Raw genomic sequence first — 10254 nt, 5'->3', positions numbered from 1 at the left:
GGAGGAAACACCTCCTTACAGAAAACTTACAAAACAAGATACTAACCAAAAATGAATGGGTATCTTATAGTTACCTTGTGTTTTTCTATCACCAGCCTTGAGTGACTACAGGTGTGCAGAGGGACAAACAGGTACTTGTTAACAGGCAGCGTAGCCACAGTGTAGGCCAAGAGGCCAGCCAGTGTCTGTGACTGCTGGTTGTCAGTGGGTGTGAACAGGAGGGTGTTACCTACAGAGGTGGCACAAGGAGTTGAAACTTCTGCAGAAGCACCTGGAAGGCAAGCTGAGCTGCTGTTCCACATGCTTCACTGAAACGGAGTCCGAATTATATGGAAAATGTTACTGGGGCTGTCTGGTTTATACTGTATTTTTTGGGAGGCTCTGCTGAGTCATTACATTATATACACTATCAAATTAAAATTCATTTACAATTATTTCCTCTTTATTGTACATATTTTAGATTTTTTACCAGTTTTCTTCTGTTGCATTTTGCAGGTGGTCTCTGACATTGCTAGCAAGAAGTACAAACACTCTGAGCTAGACAGCTGCAAGAGACAGAAGGCTAGGAATCACTTGAATGTTAGAAAAATAACTAATAGTAAAAACATCTGCTTTTGTATTTGAGTTTTAAATAAATGTTTCTTTTATTTTATGGCCTTATAGCATAACAGCTACTTAAATTCAGTAATTGCAACACAAAATCTTTAAATATGAGCAAAATTTTATGTAACATTGAAATGGAACAAAAAAATCATACCATTAAAATTAGGGCACATCTTAATTTCTTCTTATTTAATCTTGCATTCTGTGTTACACTTAAATATAAGAACTGTGTGGCCCTTTTGGTGTTGCTCTCTGGCCTGTGACTTGCTGCCAGCCTGTCTGTGCAGGAGTGATGCCAACTCTGTGGCAGGATTAACGAAGTGTTGACTGACAGAAACAAACAGTAGCAACTCTTTCTGTGAGTTGTCTAAGATTCACTGCATGCAGCTCACACACACGGGTGAGAAAAACCACACAGACCCTGCTTTAATGAGAACTTCCACGTGTAACAAACAGTTTAGAACGCTTCACAAACTTGTATTTATGAAGCACATGCTACACATGGCTGTTCTTCATCAGCATTAAGCTGATACGTCGCCATGCTTTAAGCTCAAATACTGGGACAATTATGAGGTTAAATTGAGATTTAGAAGCTGGGCTATTTTTAAAATCTCTTACTCTACTAATGCATATTCCCATATAATCCTATCTAAAAATTTATTTTGAAGGCTCAGAGTAAGTAGGGAAATGGGGGCTTAATGTAACCAAATCTAGAAAAAGCCTAAATGAGCCACAGGTTTGAGTTGAAGCTGAAAAAAGCAGATTTCATTCACTGCATCTCAGTCAGAAGATGGGAGAGAACTCTTGGAAGATCTCAGAAAGAAAAGCAGTACCTCTGAGGCTCCAAGATAAGATGTGAATGGTAGGCAGAGCTAGCAAATTCTCCAAGAACAAAAAATAAAATAGATTTTGTATGAGGTGGCAAACTGGATCTGACAGTAGCCTAGAAGACTTCTGGCTCATGCTCCATCCTTGCTGTTCTGCTGGCTGAAGTGATTCGGGGTGAATGAACTAATCTTACTGCTGAACTGTCAGATTCCTCACCAGTATTGACTTCTGAAAGGCCTTCAGAAAGAGCTACTGATGGGAAATGCTAGCTAGGATTGGTATTAAAATGTGATGTTCTCCCCCACAAAAGAATGACATTTGAATTCTTTTAGGACCGCACTGAAAAAGCTTTAAAAGGGTAAACAGAGAAGAGATGATAATCAAATGAGTTCTGCTGTTAAGTGCTGTGATACTGGGAAACTATTTGTCTGCATGCTGTACGCCTCTGCTGCTCTGCCCAGTCAGCAAACGTAGCATCACTGAAATGGGGAATCATCATGCAAGCAGGAACCCCCTTACAAGAAGAAAACTGGAAAGGGAGGGAGGTGCCTTACATCAAACATTATTGTGAAGTGCTACAGGTTTCCTTCCATACTGTTTGGGGAGTAGTGCAATTCTGACAGTGAAAGCTGTACTTTGTAAAGCTCTGCTCAACAGCAGTCTGTGAATTTAATGGAGAAGATGTAACAGATGTTGAAACAAAACAGTTATGTTCCTAGCATAAGTATTTTGAACTCACTGGTTAATTTTTTTTCTGTTCTTGTCACAGAAAGCTCATATAGACTGTGACAAGACAGAATTACGCGTGATATACAAACATCCTCTCAAAATTCAGAGCTCAAATCTTCCCTTGAGATACTTGAACACAGCTGCTAATTATCTCATAGACCACATTTCACTGTGGTTTGAAGAACACTTGATGACAAAGGAGAAAGCATTCAGTAACACCATCTAGTCTTTAACTGTGCGAGTGCCTCTCAAAAACAGAATCCCTGCCTTTGTATGGGGGGAAACCTTAAGCTAACAATTTCAGTGCAGAAGTGAGAAACAACCATTGTAAGGGACATTCCTCCATTAAGAGTCTATAGATGAAATATACATGAAGTTCACCTTTCCTGGCAAAATGAAACTGGTCGGGAGGAAAGAGAGCAATTCTCCTTGTTTCATGCAGCAGGAGGTGCACCAAGTATCAGGCTCCCTGGCAAAACCCACTGATCTTACAGTATTGTTCTGCTTTTGTTCTGAGATAGAATGCCTTAAATGCTCAAATATGACCCACCCTATTCTTCATTTCCATACATTGTACCAAAAGCTTCATCATGCTCCAGATAACATTTCAGTATTTCAATGTCGAAAATGTGAAGAACTGCGATCTCAGTAAAAGATCAATGTGTGCATTTAACAAATGTATTATTGTTGCAATAAGACTTAGGAGCAAATGCAGCATTACTGAAGATGGAAACAATGTTGTTGATATCACTGAACACAGGGAAACCAGAATGAAACATAAATGTCCGCCTTATCCTCTGTGACCTCTCAATAATTCACACGCAGCACAACAGCAATTTCACAGCTTATAGTGAAGTGCAGCTCAAACTTCCTGTGGCACGTGTGCTCGTCCCTTTAACTTTCTTATTCTGTAATCACTGAGATAGATTAATTTGCAGTGCATTTTAGTGGCAGTAGGAGTTGAAGCAGAAATACCTTTGCCCACTGTGAATCTGTGTGTTCTTTGTTCTGCTATTTTCCATCCTGATTGTTTTATCTCTGCCACAGTGCCTAATTACCAGAGGAAAAGTCATTGCATGCAGAAGACCACCTATTGGTTGCTAACCCTGGCGGAGTGGTGTAGGATATACTTTGTATCTAAAGCTGGAGCTTGCTAGAACAAAGAACGGCTGGTGCAAAATACTTGCTGTAACTTCCCATGGATTTAAAAGCATCTCAATAATAATAACAGACAAGATCCCAAAAATGGAGCTTAGATAAGTTTCACTCAAATATTTATAACTGAGTGTAAATACTTTTTCAGATGTAGGAAAGCCTAGCACTGCCCACTGCTGCTCAGACTTCACCTATCTTAACCACAGTAATTAAAAAAAAAGAAATGAAAACCTTTCTTGACTGAACTTTTGAAACTGGTTGCCATCCAGAGAGTAGCATCTTGATTCCTGAAACTGGCAAAACATTCACTGATTTCTAAGAACATCAATGTTTGATTTGGATTATCTGCCATAATTCTACTTTTCAAATCACACCAAACCCAACTCCATTTGTTGCACAGTTCTTAACACCAGGCCAGCTAGCTTTTGCTTGTATCTGCTCTTTTTTAAACACATGCAGTCGGGCCACAGTGCCCCTGTGGTGTTACATAAAACCCACAGGTGTGCTGTCAAAAAAAGGTTCACTGTGGGGTGGCAATGGAAACATGTTGGCATAAAGAAACAGCTTCTTTAGCTGAGTTGGTCATATGATTGGTATTTGGCAGAGACTCACAGCATGACTCAGTGACATCTTTTAACAGTGAAGCTTCTCATATAGTAAACATTCCCAAGCACTGGACTCTATAGTTTTATTTCACTGAAGCAAAATCCTATTATATTAAATTATAATGTGGAAACATTCTCTGTTTTAATTTAATGAATAGAGCTCTAAGTCTTTGCCATCTGTTCCACCCTTTAATTACAAAAACAAAAAGGAACATTCACAATCTCATCACAGAAAGAAGTGATTTGGATACACAGGTAAGTATCAGACTGAATGCTCACACCTGTTACATGCATACGTGCCTGTTTCACTGGTAGTAAAGCCATGCTTTGCTGGTATCGTCCTGGTTTTAAATGCATGCACTGGTAGTCTCAAATGGACAAGTGGTTATTCATTCCTTTACCTGAAAATCTTATGCCCAGCACTGTGGCTTCCATTTTAGAAATAACTGCTTTTCAGGATATGTGAATTTATTTTTGTGCTTGCAAGCCATTGAACACCTACAGTCTTCTGGGGGCAAAAGGTGGTACAGAAAAACAGTGAACAAAAAGCCATGTTACAGCTATTCTCCTCCAGCAGATGTATGGTTTGCTGGGGTTTTTTTGTAACATCATAGGCTCTCCTCTGTAAAAGGAATATCTACAGGAACTTCCTCCAACGAGCACCTAGAAAGCATTTACATTTAAAACACATGAACAAAAGGCAAGCATTTGCATTCAGTGGTGCTGCCCAAAAGCTTGTCCATTTGTATCATAAGAAAATAATAAGTTGGTTCACCTAGAAGTCACAAATTTCCTCTTAAGGACAACTTACACTTTGAAGAAAGTGCATTTCAGTTTAAGGAAAACAAAAATCAACCAATAAACAAAACAATTCAACCAGCAAAATCTATAATAGTTCCTGTAACACCTCACAGCAGGGGAAGTGAGAACTGATCAAGAGACATCTTCCTTCTCCTGACCCCCAGCCCTCAGAACCTCCTGCTGCACTGGTTCCATAGCACAGAGTAAGAGCAAGAGTTACTTTCTGGAAAACAGAAGCATATTAAATTGTCCCATGAAAGCAGAAGAACTTGTTGTGAAAGAAGTCAGCCCTATCTCAAGGCTACTGCAACGTACACAACTTAATTGTGGAAATTCTTTCACTTGGTTATTACCTACACATGAATAATTCCTGCTCCATTTTGGTAAGTTTGCCTGCTGCCTCCAATTGGACATTGTAAAAAATCAGAACAGTAGTAGCTGAACCAATTAAGCAGCTTAAGCAATTAAGTTGCTTGGAATACTAGAAGTACAAATATGAATGATCTTCCTTTGTAACAGAAACTATTTTTTAAGGGAAGTGTAACCATACTCAGGAAAGAGAGAGCCCTCTTGAAAAGGTACATTTAGGGGCCATATCTAGAAACAGCTACAACACAGCAGGTAGATTCCACACAGTTATGCAGCTGAGAATAATTTATCTTATCATTTTGATGACCTGGATCTCTGTGCATCTCACAGCAGCAAGTAAGGCTATTACTAGCTTCTGCTTTTGAACTTGAAACTGACAGCTTTTGGACGCACTTACTGCCTACAAAGAAAATTCAGCTAGTTCTTCATCTAACACAGCTCAAGAGCAGCATGAAGTTGGGCAGCCTGGGCCTGTAAGCTTTCAGGATTCGTTGGTCTGGACTTCACTAGGTGTGTGTCTGCAGCACCTGCACAACAGACACACTACAAAACGTTCTGGACACGTGTACTCCAGGGTTAACAAAAGGAGGGTGCTGTTTGGTACTGAATGTACTCAACAGTTACCACCAATAGTAAGTGTATCTATAAAAAGGAAAATCATATCTTTGCTTAGGAAAATTCCAGTTTCAGGTGAAATGAGGAGAGCTTTGTCATTACCATCTACCAGTTTTATCAGGGATTAACGATTCAATTCACAGTCAATTCTTGTTTTTAGGTTAGATGAAAGAATTTTATTAACCAAACTTGTAAGAGTGCATTTTTCACTGCCATCATACACCTCCTTAGAGGAAAAGCTTCTCAAGTTAGAATGGTGTTTCTGAGCCTTACGAGGTGCAGCGGGGATCACTAAATCCCACAGATTAAATAAGTAAATGCATTACTCAAAGAGGAGAGATCAGGGTTTGCTGTTACAGTTATCACTGGGAGAACTGGGAAGTCAGGTGCATATGAAGGAGATACCTTTTGTTCTCAGGATTGACCACTGCCCTTTCCGGTCATTTTTTTTACCTTTCCCAAGTCATGGGAATTTGACAGAAATTATGAGGAAAGGTTGAGGAAGGTGGCCCAGCTCAAGGCTGCCAGGGTAAATAGTTTTAGCTAGGAAAACTGGAAACAGTGCTTCATGTAAGAACACAGAGTTAGTAATGAAGAAACTCAGGTTTATCAAGTGTAGCTCCATGCACCTGGGGATATTCTCTCTCCAGGTAATTTACCATTGTTATTTCATTTTGCATGTTTATATATTTACCATTATTGCACACGCAAATATTTTGACTGGCAGTGAGATGGCATGACTAGGAGTTTCTGTTTGGGCAATACAGGATTATGAAGAATGCTTATGCTAAGGACTGAGAGGTGCTGACAACACATGATTTTACAGTGCCAGACCTGAGTCAGTCTGTGCACCTTCATTTTCATGAATATTAAACTGGTTCTCAAACTTTCTTCAAAAAAGAAGATATATTCTATCCAGGCTTTGCATAACCCAGCTACAGTAGTGCAAATAATTCCAGGTTACTGTAGTATGTTCTTCAACCCAACCCTTAAAATAAGGCTTTTGGTGAGAATGCAGTTACGTAAGGCTGCAACAAGATTCAAAATGATAATTATTATCCAACTTGTCACCTATTTTTAACGTCTAAAATGGAAGGCACTGAAATTCTTAATGATAATATTCGAAGAGTGAAGCACAGCAGTGAATCTACACAATGAAATCTGCTCAGTATTAGGTTAAAAATAAGGTCAGGTTATTATTTGTAACTAGCGATCACTAATAATACACTTGTTAACCCCAGTGAAACAATATCTGGGTCTAAGAATAAATGTTCCTATGCAGTGAATATAACACAGTTCTCCCTTGTCCTTTAGCACATACACAAATAGATTTCAAAAGAAATTTTCCCTCCTCTGCCTCTCTATTCAAAGCAAGTATTTAAAGCAGCAGCCAGGACACTGCACTGCTGAGAACTGGCACTGAGCTGAGTGCCAAGGCAGTAGTTTAGCAAGGCACCTTTAGCAGATTGTGCATTCCTGTTTTGTCATGCAAGACATCTGTGGTATCTTCAAAACAACATTGGTATAGTATTAACATGCTTCTAGAAGCCATGGGTACAGTCCTCCTCAGCTGGGTTCAGGCTTCCTACACTACAACACTCTGGAAGTGCTACGAAGAAAACATATATTTACCTGGCAGGAAAGTGGGGGAGGAATAGCTCACATTTTCTTGCTCCAACCCTTTCTGCAGTTGTTATAGTTTCATTCTCCAGCTGCTTGAGCCAGATGAAGGTCAATAGGATGGTCACTGTAAGGTAGCATTAACTGAAGAGTAAACATCTGAGAGAGGAAAAAAGAAAAAAAAGCATTGGCTACAATGCAGAAAATCTCCCTCATTCACTCAATAAATAGGCTACAGAATGACTACAGTGGGTAGGTGTTGCCTGTCTTAAGTGTAACTGGAACTTCAGGACAAGAAAAAGAATGACAGGATAAAGGTAAGAGTCCTTTCTGTTGGCTGAACTGCACTGTGTACTTCTTCCCCATTATCACAGCACTTCACAAGGCCACAGTCAGGCACAGGTAAAATATTACTGAGTTCAAGCTTAACATTCTTAGATCTGCAGGAAGGTTACTCAGTTCTCCTGGATTTATAGGCATTTAATAGAATTGTAGCCTCATTCCAAATAAAACAAACCTCATTACAGAGCTGAAGGCTCCTGACCTACATTAGCTAGGTGCCTTCTTCTGGATTAGTTTCCACATTTTTCCTTAAGTCTGTGCACCAAGATGAGGAGAGAAAACGCATCCTGCATTGGCTCTAGTCCTAATTCAGTTGTCACATTGTGTGAGAGATCTCACAGAAACAAGCAGAGCAATCCTCTGCTGTGATGTTGAAACTTGGGAAAAAAACAACGCAAGCACCTCTTACAAGTCCTGCATTTTTTGGATTCCTAAAGCCAATCATTTAGAAGCCAGAGACAGTGATTACTCCATAGTATCCTGGCACAAGAAGCAAAGATATAGCAATAAAAAGCTTGATTCGCATCTCCATGACTACTGATTGTGTGCATTAATAATGTGTTGTGTTCCTGAGCGCTTAAACATCGTTTATAGAAATAAAAGACTCAAGACAAGGAGAGCTTTCCCAAACAGAATACTTGTGATGCGAGTTGTGTTGATCTCAGTGCTGACAGGAGCACCAGAAAGCCTCAAGTCCTCTGGCAGAAACTTAGCACGGCACTTCACAGATGTTTACAGTATTGGTTTAAAAGGAAGGAATTTAAGCACGTCCCCAAGTATCTACTGAATTTGACTCTAAATGCTTTCATCATGTTTGGCAGGTTACTTAACTGCTGTCCCCTCAACGGGGCTGAAATAATGTCTTTGTCTACCTGGCAACAGTGGCAAAGTGTCTGTCCTGGCAGCGGCAGTATTTGCAAAGTGCCCTAAAGATTTTCACACCTTACGAGGATGTGCAGCATCTTCAGAGCTGAGGAAGAGCCCGGCTGCGTGCCCAAGGGCTCTGTGAGGTGCACTCATCAGCGGTGGATGCAGCGCTAGAAGTGGAACACTGCAAAGTGTCCAACTCTCCAGAACTACTTCAGCCCTGCTTACAGATGTAATATTCGTGAATGAGCAACCCTGCCCTCGGTCTTTTGGCTACAAAGTATCTGTGTTTACTGATTACTGCCCTTCACAGAAACCATTTAATGGAAGTCTTGAATGTAAGGGCAGTATTAGTATGTCAGGGATTTGTCATGCACTATCTGGACTCTGGAGTGAGTCAAACATAAAGAAGTTATATTTGCTCATGCTGACGTAACAAATATCTGACAAATAGCTTTTTGTCTAGTTCTCATCTTTTGCAATCATTCTGCTAAGGATCGCAAAGCTTATCTAACTGAAGGGGACCAAGGAGACAAAGAACACACTGTATTTTGTCTTGGGAAGAGGCTGATGTCTGAACACAAGATGTGTATTTCTGGCCTAATTTGATCAGGGAAGTCCATTTGCCCCCAGAGGCAGATGACTTCTACAGTGAAGCATCAACTTCTACACTCTTTGCTGAAAAAAAACACAAACAAAAGCCAACAAAACCTACACACATGAACCCAGGAAGTTAACTCTAGATTCTAATCCAGAGATACCACTTTTAGATAATGTAGCATAATATTCTAACTCTGCATTTAGCACTGAAACACCATAGCAACAGACATTTCAGATATGCATTGGCAGATAATTTAGATCTAGTAAAATATTCACATAGAGAAAAATATGAAGAGATCTAACTTACACGTTGCTTACTCTGTAATGGCCAATCAAAATGATGCTCATTTAGTTGTGTGACACCTTGCAATATAATTCTGCATAGTTTAAACACTGACTGATGTCTTATACTGTGAAGGAAATGCGGGAGTCACTGCAGTAATTGACAGAACAATTGCTATTGCTAACATACACGTGAGTGAATTTGAGATTCATTTCAGGCTGTTACAGCATTAGCTTGCACTAATATAGACGGTTTTGTTAAAAAACAAAGTTGGACACTCTATCAGTCTGATGTGTGTAAGCACAGGCACAGCCAGCTTCAGTAGTAAGCCTTCCTAAAAAATGCCATATGACAACTCGTCAGTGACTCAGGAGCCAGGACTGCACATGGCAGTGAGGACAATCCTTGAGTCATCACAGCAGCCACACCCAGCAGATCTCCTTAGCTACAAACCACACACACACAGCAGCCTGGCACAAATACTAAATACGAGGATTATTCCGACCAGTTTACAGTTTAATCTTGCCGCGTACCTGAAGGACTGCCAAACCCCCAGCTTATGCAATGCAGCAGGCATTCTTTCATTATTCCCCTTTCCTTTGAAGGTTCTGATAACTATCTGGGAGAGAAGAGAGAAGCAACCACAATTCATTGAGCTATTGATTATGACTCTCAAGAAGGCGGAATAGATCTGACTTCTGATCCGAATGCAGCTTATAGGCTATCTGAGACAACGCAAGGATAAAGAATAGAGCTAGTTGTTTTAGATGGAACTCCAATTTTTTCCCTTCTATGTCAGCACCCAGATAACTGGATCCTAAATATTGCTGTGCCAAG

This window comes from Lagopus leucura, unplaced genomic scaffold, assembly GCF_019238085.1.
Source record: "Lagopus leucura isolate 7727_CA_CO unplaced genomic scaffold, USGS_WTPT01 Super-Scaffold_100030, whole genome shotgun sequence".
Lineage (NCBI taxonomy): Eukaryota > Metazoa > Chordata > Aves > Galliformes > Phasianidae > Lagopus > Lagopus leucura.
Note: the sequence above shows the minus strand (reverse complement) of the source record.